Raw genomic sequence first — 15,000 nt, 5'->3', positions numbered from 1 at the left:
ATGTTGTATATCCTTTTTCTTATGAGTCTGACAGAGGCTCAAGAGGTGGATATCACCGAAATATGTGACACCAGTATATTTTGTTACAACTCATCCAACACTCATGTAGCTATTTTCAAATTTGATTTCTATAATATAGATCCCATGTGGTGTTATGAACATAATATATATGATCTTGACACAAGTAGCATGTTCCGATAGTAGTGACCAGGTATACATATGTGTCATGGATGATTACTGGGGACCAAAAGATTACAATCAGATTGTAAGGGATTTGGACTGGTGAGTGTGCTCTTGCAAAGGCCATTATGCCTCTCCACATCCTAGCAGAAAATACCCCGTACCCAACGCCTGCCCATAGGAGGAAACGAAAAGCTCCTTCTGGTATTTTTGACCCACATGTGTATATAGGTGCCATTGGAGTCCCAAGGGGGGTTCCTAATAAATTTAAAGCCAGAGACCAAGTAACAGTAGGTTTTCAATTTCTGATTCCAATGATAACTGTTATTAAAAATGTAGAATATATAAATTACATATAAAATAACCAAAAGAAGTTTGTGAATTACACTAGGGATGCCCTTCAAGGAATTTTTTACCAGTTAGCCCCTACATCCTACATGACATTCCAGAATAGAATGGCTCTGGACATGGTTTTAGAAGAAAAAAGAGGTGTCTGTAAAATGATAGAAGGAAACAGAACATGTTGTACATAGAGTAACCTTACCATTCGGCCCAGTATTGTCATGAATATGTCTATAAAGAAATTGGAAGACCTGTCAGTTGAGTTGAAAATGAATTCCGGGATCACAGACTTGTGGGATCAATATTTCAGTTGGATGAGTGCGTGGCAAAAGATACTTACCCAAATAGTGGTAACTGTACTAATAATTCTGATTTTCCTGGTCCTGGTTGTATGCTGTGTTATACCATGTGTGAGGAAATTGATGAGCAAAGCTGTAGACAACAGTACACCTACCTTCCTGAACCAGGAGCAAGAGGATCACACATGATAGATTAAGAAAAATCTTATACCCCATTACGGTCCCTCCCCGCCAATAGTAATCTCACAATTTAGTATGGATAGCATCTGACTTCCTTATGTACAAAGTCTGTGGCAAGGGGGGAGATAAAATAGTCATCACCTGTCTAACGTACAGCATTAAAGAGTTCCAATGTACATAAGGACAGATGAGCGAGGTCTTATAGGGACAGAGTAAAAATAGTCAGTTTAAGGGGGGACTATGATGGATTTGTTAAAATGCCTATTTCATTTCCTATTGTATATATATATATATATATATACGCTATTTTTATAATTTTTATAAATATTTACTTTTATTCTTTAATACATATGTTTTGTGAATATTTTCTGCATGCTTGGCTTTGTGGTACTATAATAAATCTTTGCTTAATAAATTTCTAATCACACACACTGCCCCCTTCCCACCGTGCCAACTTGAAAAAAAGGAATGTTGTTTTCCCTATAAGATAAGTCCTGGAAGCAGATCACACCTATATCATGATGGAGATTTTTTTTGTGTGGAAATGACCAATCAAAGACTAATATAATGCTTATGCTGTTGTCACATGACTCTAGCATCATTCTGCATATATAAGCTCACTTTTTCATTAAAATAAACTAGAAGTATTCATAGACTGAACTTGTGTGTCAGCGTGAATCCCTTACAATTTGCGCAAATTCAAAAGCTATTGTCATAAATTAGGACAGGAACAGATAAGCAATGGATGAGTCAGTCCTTGACTAAATCAACTTCAAACCCAACCCTACTCCTAACCCACACCCTACCCAAAACTAAAAAACCACCCCCTACTCAAAACCCTTCTAACATTCCACTGCCTCCTTGTAGATAATCATGTTAAGACTCCCATGTGCTACTAAACACATTACCATCACTGTTGCGGAGAGGTTGGTGGAACAGAACACACAGAGAGCAGTGGTACATACAAGGCTTTTATTGAGTGATATGGAGGAAACATGATGAGTATATCTGGCAAAATAAAAGTTAAATCCATACCATAGAGTGTCACAGATGACAAGACTTACCAAGTTATTGTAGGCAATGCGGGGGCAATAGTCCGTTGCACTGTCTATGTTAAAAAGCAAGGTGGTAGACTGTCAGGCAAGGAGTTACGTCCGAGTAGCACACAACAGACAGACCTGGGGCAGGCAATGATTAAATCCAGGTTATATCATCAGCACAGGCGTGGAAGATAACAGGGCAGCAGAACTTGAGCAGGCAAGGGTTAATTACAGATTGAATCCTCAACACAGGGGACAGCACCCAGCAGGCAAGCAGAAATCAGCTTGGCAAGGATTAAATTCAGGTTGAGTCCTCAGCACAGGAGGTGGCACATGACAGTGCGGCAGAACTCGGGTGTGCAAGGATTAAGTCCAGGTTGGATCATCAACACAGGGGGCGGCATCAAGCAGGCAGAGAGGAGAGAGTTAAATCCTTTGCACAGGGTAGCAATTCAGGGACTCACCAGCCAGCAGTGGCACCAACAGAGGAAGTCTAGGCAGCTATTCAACAACTCCTCACGGGTCTTCAGAGGGCTGTATGTCTTGGTTGCAGTTTCAAGATCACACAGGCAATGTAGAACCACAAGTCCCAGGATTGCGCAAAGCACAGTTCAATGCATCACCTAGAGAGGCCTGCAGCCAGAAGTTACTCTGTCCATCCTGAATTAAGCTCTGCCCATTCTCCCCCCAAGCACCCAATGCCAACAAGTCTGGGTTTTCACAGCCACAGGACACCATGATGTCTGCGCTCCCTCCAGAGCTCAATCTCATTTTATACCCCCTGCGGTCCATATGAACTCCAAATTTTAAGTAAGCAGACCAACTGACTAATAGACACATGTGTTGATTTCAAAAAACACTAAAATAAAAATAGAAAATCTAAAATTTCTGGGGAAATTGTGAGAAGTATTCTTGCAGTCAACCGTAACAAAGTGATTGATGAAATGTAAGCAGTGAACATGGCAAGCCTGATAGTGATAAATGAATTTCAGATTGTATTTTGCAGCTCACAGTTAGCCTGTTGACTCAGCTGCCTGTCAATCATCTTTGGTTGCTATAGCAAGTCACTCAGTCAGGAAGCTGACAGACTTTTATAAACACACTTCTCCAACTTGGCAAATTCACTGGCAATTACCATATTTAAAAACTTTTTATTTTTATAAGTATAAATGCTACTACTAAGAGCCTTATATTGTGATAATCAATAGAAGCAGAGCTAAAGTTTGATGTATAGTATGTCTCTGAAATATTAAAAATGAAGGCACAGTTACATTTTAAAAATGTAACTTAAAATTTATGGTGGCTCTGAGTGAAGTTTCACTTAAAGTCAATGTGAGTGGTGATGTTCAAAAAAATGTTCATATTGTGAAAACTATCAGGAGTATGGCTTAGCCGTGAACATTTTTAGTGACAGCCGATAGCTGAATGTTTTTATATAAGATATGTGTAGGTGGGCTTGAAAATGACAGAGTGATGGCAGTTTACAAATCATGTTATGATTTTTCCTTCAACCCTGTAGCTGTGCTCTGCTTCCACTGTAGATGCAGCATTCATTCCTACTGTAAAATTTAGCAAAAAAAAAACAGAGATTAATCTTAAAAAATTCAGCAAAACATTCCACAAAGTGATAGCACAACAATCGTGAACAATACGCACGTTTCCGTATATTACTTGTCTATGTAGTGTAAAAACTGTAGTATTATTTAGGGTGGTAAAATTGGCTATAATAATAAAAAAAAGAATAATTATATATATGTGTGAGAAAAAAATAAGTGTTCCTAAAAGAAGACATAATAACAGGAAGGGGTCGCCATTCAAGAACACTTATTAACAGGAAGGGGTCTGCTATGCAAGAACACTTAATATTTCTTATCTCCATCACAATCACTCTGCTGCCTCCTTGTGGATGATCATGGTATGACTTGCCTATGTTATGATAGGCATTACTCATGCTCTGCTGCCTCATTGTGGATGATCCTGGTATGACTCCGCCTGTGTTACACACATATTACTGACATTATGCTGACTCCTTGTGGATGATCCTGGTATGGCTGTCCTATGTTACTATACATATATTACTGTCACTCTGCAGCAGCCTTGTGTTTGATCCTGGTATGACTCCCCATGTTACTATACACACATTATTAATAACACTATGCTGCCACACTATCAACTAACCTCTGCACCCTTACAACAATAAAAAAAAAAAGGTAATAACCAATAGAAGACAACAGCAATCAAAACCACAAGCCAACAAAGAGCGCGCACAATAAGCACATACCCTGACCCTAAAAAAAAAATGTTAAACAGCAAATACATTGGCCTGGCTTTACACAAGGGAATGACAGGCCCTTATTGCTGCTGTGTATGAACAGGACTGCACAGCAGCAAAGAGGCTGGTATTTAGATGTGTACATGTGTCTAAGGCAAGGACATTGTTTAGTCTGCTGCACAGTCCTGTTGCTTGTTCAGATATAACAGCAAATACTTTAGTACATCCACCCTCAGACACATGCACACAATGAAATATCGGGCTCTTAGTTGATGCACAATCATGTTTGTTCAGAGACAGCAGCACAGAGGCTGGTATTCCATTGTGTGCATGTGGCAGAGGAAGGCCGGGATCAAGTCTTTGCTGCTCTATCTGAACAAACAACAGGACTGTGCAGCAGATTACACATTGTCCCGGCCCTATTCAGCCACATGCATGCACAAGAATAGCAGCCTTTTGGCTGCTGCATCTGAACAAACAGGACTGTGCAGCAACAAAGAAGCAGCCGTTCTGATGTGTGCATGTGGCAGAGTAACGCTGAGCCAATGTCTCTGAACACACAATCATGACTTTGCAGCATTAAAGAGGCTGGTATTCCATTGTACACATGTGGCTGAGTAAAGCCGGACCAACATCTAAGCAGCTGCACAGTCCTGTTTGTTCAGTTAAAGCAGCAAAGACTTTATCCCGGCTTTCCTCAGCCACATGCACACAACAGAATACCGGCCTCTTTGATGCTGCGCCTGAATACACAGGATTGTGCAGCAGCTCAGACATTGGCGAAGGCTTCAGGTGGTTCTAAAGGCTAAACATGTTATACCTTTATGTATTCTCTGCATTAAGGTAAAAAATATTCTAGTAATCGTTCTGCCTCCTCACCGCCCCCCCTTATACCTACCCGAGTCCTGTCATGATCCAGGGCTGTGCACATTTACATCAGCTTTCTCCTCTCTGCTCACAGAGGCAGTAGTGTGAGCCATTGGCTGATGCTGCAAATCAAATCCTGCAAGCACAACGGGGTCAAGCTTCTCTGTATGTGTCAGCAGACACCCCCTGCTTATCTCAGAAATGAGCCGCAGTTGTGCCGAATATTAAGTGGCTTGCTACTGGGGACAAAGAAGAGGAAGAGCTTAGAATGCTTACTGGGGACTCCAGAAGAGGAGATTTGTGGCTGCTTTGTGCAAAACCATTAAACAGAGCAGTTAAGTATAATATATATATTATTAATTTTTATTTTTTAAATAGCCTTTAAAAATTCTTTACTCAGCTGCATACAACCACAAACACACCAGAATTCAAGCCTGATATTAAAGTGTCTTAGCTGCTGCAATCTTTGCCTGTTCAGACTGAGCAATAGTGAAGAGGCTGGTATCTGGTGTGAATGTGTGAGAGTGTAAATCCTAGCGGATGCACAGTCCTATTTTCTAGTTCTGAAAGATCAACAGCGAGGAGGTTGGTGTCTGATATGTGGTTGTAAACTCATCCTACCTTAAGTCACAGGGTGTCCTTGCTGCTCCATCACTTCTTCCCATAGTCCAACCCAGGAGAAGTACTCTGTAGATGACGGGACGTCTCTGACATCTGGCAGGCAGATCACAGCTTCTCTCTACTCTGACCAAGAATGAAGAGTATTCTGAGCACAGAGAAAACAATCATAAGACAGTGAGTAACCATCTATGCCTGGAGACACCATACACCCCCATCCCACCCCTCTATCTCACTGTCCCACATCTGTCCATCTATGCCTGGAGACACCATATACCACATCACTCCCCTCTATCTCACTGTCCCCCATCTGTCCATCTATGTCTGGAGACACAATACACCCCCATCCCTTTGTGTTTGTGAACTACCTAGACTTGTCATAAAAATGCATCGAACAACATGCACCAAACCCAAACTCTGGGGCCAGCAGCAATCCCCTCCGCATAGCCACACTATCAAGCTAACGCCCAGACCCCCAAAGCCTGATAACATCACGCAGCTTACAGGGGATCCTGAGTCGGATGGCTATAGTCAGCAGCAGCTTCCATCGGGCCTGACTGGTCCTCTTGAGTAAAAAACTGAAGCCTTGCTACACAAATTATGCGCAATAGTGCCAGAGGAGATTACAGTTGCCTCTTGAAAATTATCTTCTGATCTGCTTTGAGATAGAAAAGAATTGAGCCATCGTGCCCATCAACTAGAACATATGGATCTGGTGACTACGGTCTTGGAGGGCCATGAACAGGAGGTGGATGATCTGCATGCTGAGATGGACACCCTAAAAGATAAATTGAAAGAAGCTGAGAATAGAGCCCGAATATACAACATAAACAGTGTCAGCTGGAATCAATAATAGCTTCAGCCTCGGCTGAATTTAAGCAGGTACCTACCCCATAGAACCGTAGGTTGTTAGATCAGGCTTGCCTGGAACTGGATCTCTGTTTGACTGAAGATACCAGAAAAGTGATTTGTGCCAATAATGAGCACTGGTAGGGCCAAAGAGAATGGTCTCTGTAAGAAAAGAAATTCACACACACCAAGCCTTTCAAAGAGCAATGTAAATCTTTCATTAGACTCCCTATATATTGTATCACAGAATGGACTTTGACTGGATACTTGTAAAGGCTGTGTATGTAAACAATGTAGATTCTCCCATACAGCAAAAGTGGGTAACTGTTACCTGTATCATAGTAGAAGCCGGTGCTGTTCGTACAGAGAAATAATTGGATGCTATTCCTGCCTCTTCCAAGGATACGAATATTGTGAGTTCAGTTCTATGATAGATACACAGCTTTGACATGCATGTATTCAGATTCTAATGAACTCATTCTGGGTATCATAGAAAAGGAATTAATCAACATGTAATCCAAGAAACAACATGGAGTTATGGCAAACAAAACGGCAGACAAGAACAACATAAATTTCCCTTCCATAACCCTATCCCTTTTACCATTAGCCGCCCCCCCTATGGGCGAATGGTGGGCAACAAATGTCATCAGCATTCAGGGTGGATGCCATATGATGTCCTCCCGCACATGCACAGATTGGGCTGCTGCAGAGCAGCGCGATCTGTCACCGGCGGTGTAACTCGGACACGGATGATGACAGATCGGCGTACCGGCCCCTGTTGCCGGTACCATGTGACCTGCTGTGAACAATCACATGACAGTTGTGTCCAAATCACAGCTAAGCACCAAAAAAAAAAAAAAAATAATGAATCTATGACATTCAGGTAAATACTTGCTTATAGCAAAGTAATTCTTTCCTATACGCTAAATTTAAAAAAAAAAAAATAAAAAAAATTACTTACCAAAATTAGTACAATGATACTATGGTAACATTGTACTACTTTGGTCATAGTGAACTATTAAAAAAAAAAAAAAAAAAAAATTTTTTCATACTGTCACCATTCAGTGTCCCTGATCACAGCCATGCCAGTTATATGATGACGCTGTACTGCACTGGTGACAGGATGTAAAAAAAAATTTTGGAAAGACATTATTTTAAATTTTCAAAAAAATAATGACCAAAAAAATAAAAATTCAAAAAAATTGACATTCCTATTATGAAGTACGTCGGACGGTCTACTCTGCAAAAAGGGGTCATTTGGGGGATATCTGTACTGTTCTGACATTTGGGGGATATCTGTACCGTTCTGACATTCTTGGACCTCAGGAAATGACATTGGCTGTCAGTACTTCAGGATTGATCAATATTCAGATCTATCCCATAGATTGTGAACTCTATAACTTTCCTACAAACTAAATAATACATCTTAATTTGTGTTATTTTAAACAAAGACATGTAGCAGAATACATCTCGGCCTAAATTTATGAACAATTATTTATTTGCAAACTTTTCTAAAATAAAAAAATAAAAAATTGTGTTTTTATCCAAAATTTTGGTCTTTTTAGTTAATTTATCCAAATATAAAAAGCCCAGCGGTGATTAAATACCACCAAGAGAAAGCTGTAGTTGTGTGAATAAAATGATAAAATGTTAGTTTGGGTACAATGTTGTATGACCGCGCAATTGTCATTCAAGGTGTGAGAGCGCTGAGAGCTGAAACCTGTCCTGGGGGGGGTGGGGGTGACAGTGCCGGTATGGAAGGGATTAACAAGGATCTATTGAAGGAAAGCCTGGAGACAGCAGCTGTAGTAATAGAAAAGAAAGAAAATTATTTTTGTAAAAATTTAAAAAAATAAAAAAAAAAATAAAAAAAACCATGAAAATAAAGGTGTATTTGTGAGGAAACAGCGGTGACCTTTCCCTGACAGAATGTGACAGGACGGCGCACTTGTCAGTCAGAGTGGGGCTGTGATGCCAGCTGCTGATTGGCCAGGAGGGGGGTGAGGGTGAGTCTGAAGCCAGCAGTGGCAGGTGAAGGTTGTGTCTGGCAGAGCTCCGGCACCGGCTGCTGATTAGGCAGAAGATGGAATCCTGCAGCCCAGGAAGGTGTGAGTCTGGCTATGAGGAAGGGGATGAAGAGGCCCCTGTCCTCACTACGGATGAGAGGCTGTTCCTTGGAACACAGGCCGTAGTCAGTTGGGGGAGGCCGCAGCCAGGTGAGAACCAGGCCGCAGCAGCAGCGAGACAGGAGAAGGTCCAGTTACTGATGGAGAAGCTATGCCGTGTCTTTGAGGTGGGGATGGCGCACTTGGCCAAGCTGAGGACCTCCAGAGACAACATGAACAGTAGCAGGAGGAGCAGCTGCAAAGCTGACATTGACAGGCTGAAGGGCCTCTGTGGTGACAACTTGGATTTACTGAACAATTTGTCCAAAAGTGGCCCCGGGCAGCGTGAGTCATTGGTGGACATATTACACAGAGTGAAAGCGGCCAGTGGACTAGGCAGCCAGGCCTCTCGCAGGGCCAGGGATGGACTTTCACCTCAGGTGACAGGGGTGGTGGAGACCCCAGAGGTGGGAGCTGCAGCTGAGGTGGACCCCCCCTTACAAGCAGCAGAGAGTGATACAGATATGGACACAAGTCTGACTGAAGGGGTAGTGGATCCCATGACTGGAACACAGAAGGAGGTGACTGCCCAAGCAGACTTTTCAGTCAGGAAACCTGTCGTTGTGGTGCAGAAACTGACAGAAGAGTGTGGAGCAGCAAGTCATGTGAAAGGTGTGAAGAAGAAGCAGCGAAAGGTAAAACATGAACATTCACAAACAGTATTGTCATCGAGTGGCCGCAGCAAGAAGGCGCCGGTCTCACAGACGGCATCTCCTGCACGTAGGCAAGCTTCAAAGGCTTCAAAAATGCCGCCCGAGGCTTCCAAAATGGCGGCCGCAGCTGAGTGTAAACTCGGACCCGCCCAGGGTCATTGCCAGGCTAGTGTACCAGCTTCTAAAATGGCGCCCGAAGCTTCTAAAATGGCGCCCGCAACTGAGTGTGAACTCGAACCCGCCCAGGGTCATTGCCAGGCTAGTGTACCAGCTTCTAAAATGGCGCCCGAAGCTTCTAAAATGGCGGCCGCAGCTGAGTGTGAACGCGAACCCGCCCAGGGTCATTGCCAGGATAGTGTACCAGCTTCTAAAATGGCACCCGAAGCTTCTAAAATGGCGCCCGCAACTCCCGCCCAGGGTCATTGCCAGGATAGTGTACCAGCTTCTAAAATGGCGCCCGAAGCTTCTAAAATGGCGCCCGACGCTTGTAAAATGGCGGCCGTAGCTGTGTGTGAAGCCGTACCCGCCCAGGGTCATTGCCAGGATAGTGTGACAGCTTCTCATACGGCGCCCGCGGCTGAATGCATACAAGGACCCGCCAAGGGTCATTCCCCAGCTAGTCAGCCGGCGCCCGGACATTCTGATATTCCTACAGCGACACCCGAAACGGACGGTATCCACGGACCCGCCCAGGGTCACTCTACCGCTCATCGGGAGGAGGACTCTGATCTACGAGTGCAACTGGAAGAGGGAGGAACCGGCGCCGTGACACCGAGACCGAAGAGGAACTTACCTGCATCCCAAGCGCCCCTGACATGCGGACAAAGCAATGTGCCAGCTTCCAAGATGGCGCCCGCGGCTGCGCACACACCCGGACCAGCCCACGGTCAATCTCAGGCATCACAGTCGGAGGCAGAGGCGGAGCACAGCAGGAAACCAGAAGTAGGCGTGGCCAGCGCCGTGACACAGGAAGTCACACAAAAGACACATGAATCCGAGGACTCAGGGACTGGTGAGACTGTACACACAGGGAAAAAAGGTCCAGAGTGGGGGGACTGTGAGCCGGGGGTGTTGGAGACTCCTTGCCCTGCTACAAGTTACATCAGGGAGCAGGAAAGGTCCCAACAACAGGAAGTCTGTACAGAAGTGGTCCCTGGTAATGCCGATATGGCGGTCTTAGGTGCGGGGTGTGGTGTGGACTCTCCCTCCCCTAAACCCCCCGCAGGTCCCCAGGACCTCTGTGATAGGGCCCCTACAGGTAAAACGGGGGAGGTACATGGGCAGAATGGTTCTGGGGCATCCGCTGCCCGCAAAAATCCTGACAAATGTGTAAAGTCCCAAAGGAAGGCTGAAGTGTCTAAGTCTGCCCCTGTCCCTGCAAAAGCTGCTGACAGTGCCCGGAGGGAGCCCCAAGGTGCCAAAGTTGATGGGGTGCAAAACATCCCCCCGGATAGTTCCAACACGGTGGCGGCCCTGCAGGAAGGTAGATCCTTTGCGGATGTCGCAGGTGCCAAAGTGAGGCAGGAGCCCTCCCATGGCCAGTTTGGCCCCCAGTCTTTTGCAATGCCCCCAAGTTTCCAGGGAGCTGGGACATGGTCCAGAGTTACTGGTGGTCCAGAGAGGAGAAGACGGAACGTGGTCCAGCTTAAGTGGCAGGGGGAGGGTCCATGCCCAAGTAGAGGGGAGGTGGTGGACAGAGTCCTCAGCCTGGGCTTCAAAGTCGCGGATATATTCGCGGTCATACACCCCCATGGTACGTCTGAATTTGATGTCAGCTTCCTAACCCCTATATTAATGGAATTTTTTTTCATGAGGTACGATTTGGTCAAGTCACAGACGGCATGGAAGGGTTTCAGACTGGTGGCGATTTCCAGGCAGGAGGAGGTCAAACAAGTCACCGTCATGGTAAGAAATGAGTCTCTTCCTCAGGAGGACATCGTCACTTGGTTGAGCAGATTTGGTCAGCTCCAGGGTCCGCTGAGGAAGAGACTGGACGAGAAGGGTATCTGGACAGGCACGTGGACTGCCCATGTAAAGCTGGGTAGGAGGGGCCTGTCAGTCTCTCACATCCCTGCCAGTGGATTCATCGGCAGGGATCGCATCCTGGTTTTCTACCCAGGACAACCAAAACTGTGTTTTAAATGTGGGAGCCCGACCCATTTTAGCGCAGACTGTACGGTGCAGCGATGTATCCGATGCAACGGAGTGGGTCACGCCGCAGACGTCTGTCACATCATCGTCTGTAACTTGTGTGGGGTAATAGGCCACCCCTTTAGTCGATGCCCCAAGGCCTTTAGAGGCCATGCAACCGGTCAGGAGGAACCTCGGCCTCCAAGGGAGTCTTCGAGAACCAATACTGCTGCCACATCCCAGGATACTGTCACAACTGCCCCGCCGGTTAGGAGGAAGACCCCGGCCCAACTAAGGAGATCTGAGAGGAGGAGACAGGAGTCTGAGCATGCAGGGCGTGCCAGTGTTACGGACCAGGATAACTCTGAGGTTGAGTGTCAGGCCAATCAGAGTGAGGTCCCACCTCCCCAGATAGAAAAAAACCTTCCTCCTTCCCCCCCTCCCCCTTCTACTCCGTTGGTCCCTCGGCCCAACACCGAATGTCAGGAGGAAGCGGGCACGGTTTGCACGCCGGTGCCCCCTGCTGCCGAACATTTCTGTGGCGCCCTCAAAGTCCCAGAGGGGGGAGGTGTGCAGGCCCCTAGTACACAAAAACGTACCAGGAGGCAAACAAAGGAGCTGACTCCCACCAGTGGTGAAAGTGCAGGGGAGGTTTCTAGAGATGACTGGCAGGCACATAGAAAGAGGAGGAGGAAGAAAACAAAGGGGGCTGTGGAGCAGGCTGGTGTGCCCCGGTCTGGTGGTCATCAAGGGCCCCCGGATGATGGTTTTCTGCACCTCAGCAATATATTTTCTGTGTTGTCCTCGGAGGAGGACGAGGACGAACAGTCCTCGGTACATGAAATGGACGCTGTGGATTAAATGTTTTTCTTTTCTGTATGTCAAGGTTGAGCATAACCACATCAAACACTAAGAATGGCTGTACCCGCTCCATGTCGTCTCGCGACCATTAATGTCGCGAGTATTCGCTCTACGGCGGCTCGCTACATGGCCTTTGATTTTCTCAGCCGAGTTGAAGCTGATATTTTATTTTTGCAAGAGACCTGGCTAGCATCTGTGGCGGAGATGCACCTTGCAAAGAGGGAGTGGAGGTATGGGCCCTCCCTCTGGTCTCTTGCGGCCGAGCCCTGTAGTGGAGTTGCGGTCCTTTTTAAGACCGGTTCGGTGGCATGCCGACGAGTGGTTGAGGTGGAAGTCGGCAGATGTTTGGTGGTAGACGCTGTCGTGAGGGGGCAATCCCTTCGCCTTATAAATTTCTACGGCCCTCAGTCCAAGAGGGCGAGGAAGAGCCTCCTCACGGCAGTCAAGCCCTATCTTTTTACGTCCCAGCAGGTGGTCTTCGGCGGTGATTTTAACACCATCACTAGGCCGAAGGACAGGGCAGGTGCCGGAGGCCCCCTGGGATACGATAGCATCTTTCTGAACAGCATAGTCAGGGAGTCCGGCTTGGTGGATGTGCACGTTCGACACTTCCCCAACCTCACCGGTTTCACGTACGCCCGAGGTAGTTGTAAGAGTAGACTAGATAGGTTTTTTTTGAAGGGGGACTCTGTCTTTGTGGGCCCTGTGCTACAAACGGTAGAGTTCTCCGATCACGTTTTGCTATCCGTCACTCTGAATGTTGCCGAGACCCCTCAGAAAGGGCGGGGCTTGTGGCGTCTGAACGTGACGCTACTGGAGGACTCTGCTGTTAGGGAAGCCTTTGAGGCCTTCTACACGGATCAGGCCTCGCTCCTTGAGAGCGGCTGCTCCCGCCTCGAATGGTGGGAAGCAGTGAAGAAGAGATCTGAGGGCTTTTTCCGTGGGGTCTCAAAATACAGGGCAGTCTCAAAGTACCGAGCCTACCTGGGGCTGCGAAGGCAGCTAGACCGCCTGGTGTCCTCGGGAGGCTCCCAAGAGCAGATATCCACTCTAAAGCTTCAACTAAGGGAGTGCCAGTATGACCGTCTCGCCTCCCTCGTTCTCGAGAGGGACTACGGGAAGTTTAACTCCCCGGACCCTTACAAGAACTGCGGTGAGGCGACGAGTTCGAAGGTCATACACGGCCTGATCGACACTTCGGGAGTCCTGGTCCGGTCCAGGCCGGGAATTCTGGGTGTGGTCAGAGACCACTTTTCGGGCATCCTGGAGCGGAAGCAATTAGACATGGAGAAAGCCAGACGTTTCCTTGACGAAACACCGCTGCCGGCGATGTCTGACTCTCCCGACTCTTTGACAGAGAGGATTTCAGTGGCTGAAGTAGAGCAGGCCATTGACTCGTTGTCATCCAAAAAGACGCCGGGACCCGACGGGCTCTCGGCAGAATTTTATAAAACCTTTAAGAGTCTGTTGGCTCCTCATTTGACGGAGGTCTTCAACGCATGTTTGGCCAAGGGCCTGCTGCCTCCCTCAATGAGAAGGTCGGCCCTAATCCTTCTGTCAAAGGGGAAAGATCCGTCTGTGGTGGAGAATTGGCGTCCCATCGCCCTTCTCAACACAGATAGAAAGGTGTTGGCCAAGATACTTTTCGTACGTCTGTCAGCTGTGGCTGATGGGGTACTGTCTGCGGCACAGCACTGCGCAATTCCCGGCCGAGGCACCTTTAGTGCCGTCCTTTGCGTCCGGGAGGCTGTGGAAAGGTGCAGAGCTGGAGAGGACACACAGTACCTGCTGGCTTTAGATCAGGCACAAGCTTTTGACAGGGTAAACCACGATTACCTGTGGCTTCTCCTGGTGAGATACGGTCTGCCGGAACGGTTCATCGATTGGCTCCGTGCTTTGTACAGGGAGGCGGTGAGCTTCCCTCTTGTCAACGGCTGGGTGGGCCCCTCTTTCTCCGTGGGCTCCGGCGTTAGGCAGGGGTGCCCCTTGAGCCCTCTTCTGTACGTTTTTGCAGTCGATCCCTTCATCCGAAGGCTCGGCTGCGGACGTTTGAGGGGGGTCTCAATGGGCCCCTGTGGCAGCCCGGCGGTGAAAGCGGTGGCCTACGCGGACGACGTCTCCGTAGTGGTGTCAAGCGGGGAGGAGGCCCGATTTGTGGAGACACAGATTCGGGACTACTCGGAGGCGTCCGGTTCACTAGTGAACTGGAACAAGAGTGAAGCTTTTTGGATGGGGAAGGAGGGTGAGGAATTTCCCCTCCCGGACGCTTTCCCCAAGCCTCAACCGGAAATTAAGATCCTTGGCATCCTTTTCGGCCCTGGGGATTACCCCGCACGAAATTGGGAGCGCAGACTGGAGGATGCCACCCGGAAAGTGTCAGCCTGGAAAGGCTGGAAGCTGTCCCTAAGGGAAAGGGTGAGCCTCGTCAAAACCTACCTGCTGCCTGAATTTTTATTTGTCAGCTATGTTTGTCTTTTGCCAGCACCCCTCTATGCACGGATCTATAGTCTGTTTTTCCTGCTACTGTGGGGAAACAGACTTAAT

This window comes from Staurois parvus, unplaced genomic scaffold (genome assembly GCF_062004578.1).
Source record: "Staurois parvus isolate SC_StPar_1 unplaced genomic scaffold, SC_StPar_1.0 ptg001754l, whole genome shotgun sequence".
Lineage (NCBI taxonomy): Eukaryota > Metazoa > Chordata > Amphibia > Anura > Ranidae > Staurois > Staurois parvus.
The sequence above is the reverse complement of the archived record's forward strand: the minus strand, read 5'-3'. Positions refer to the sequence as shown.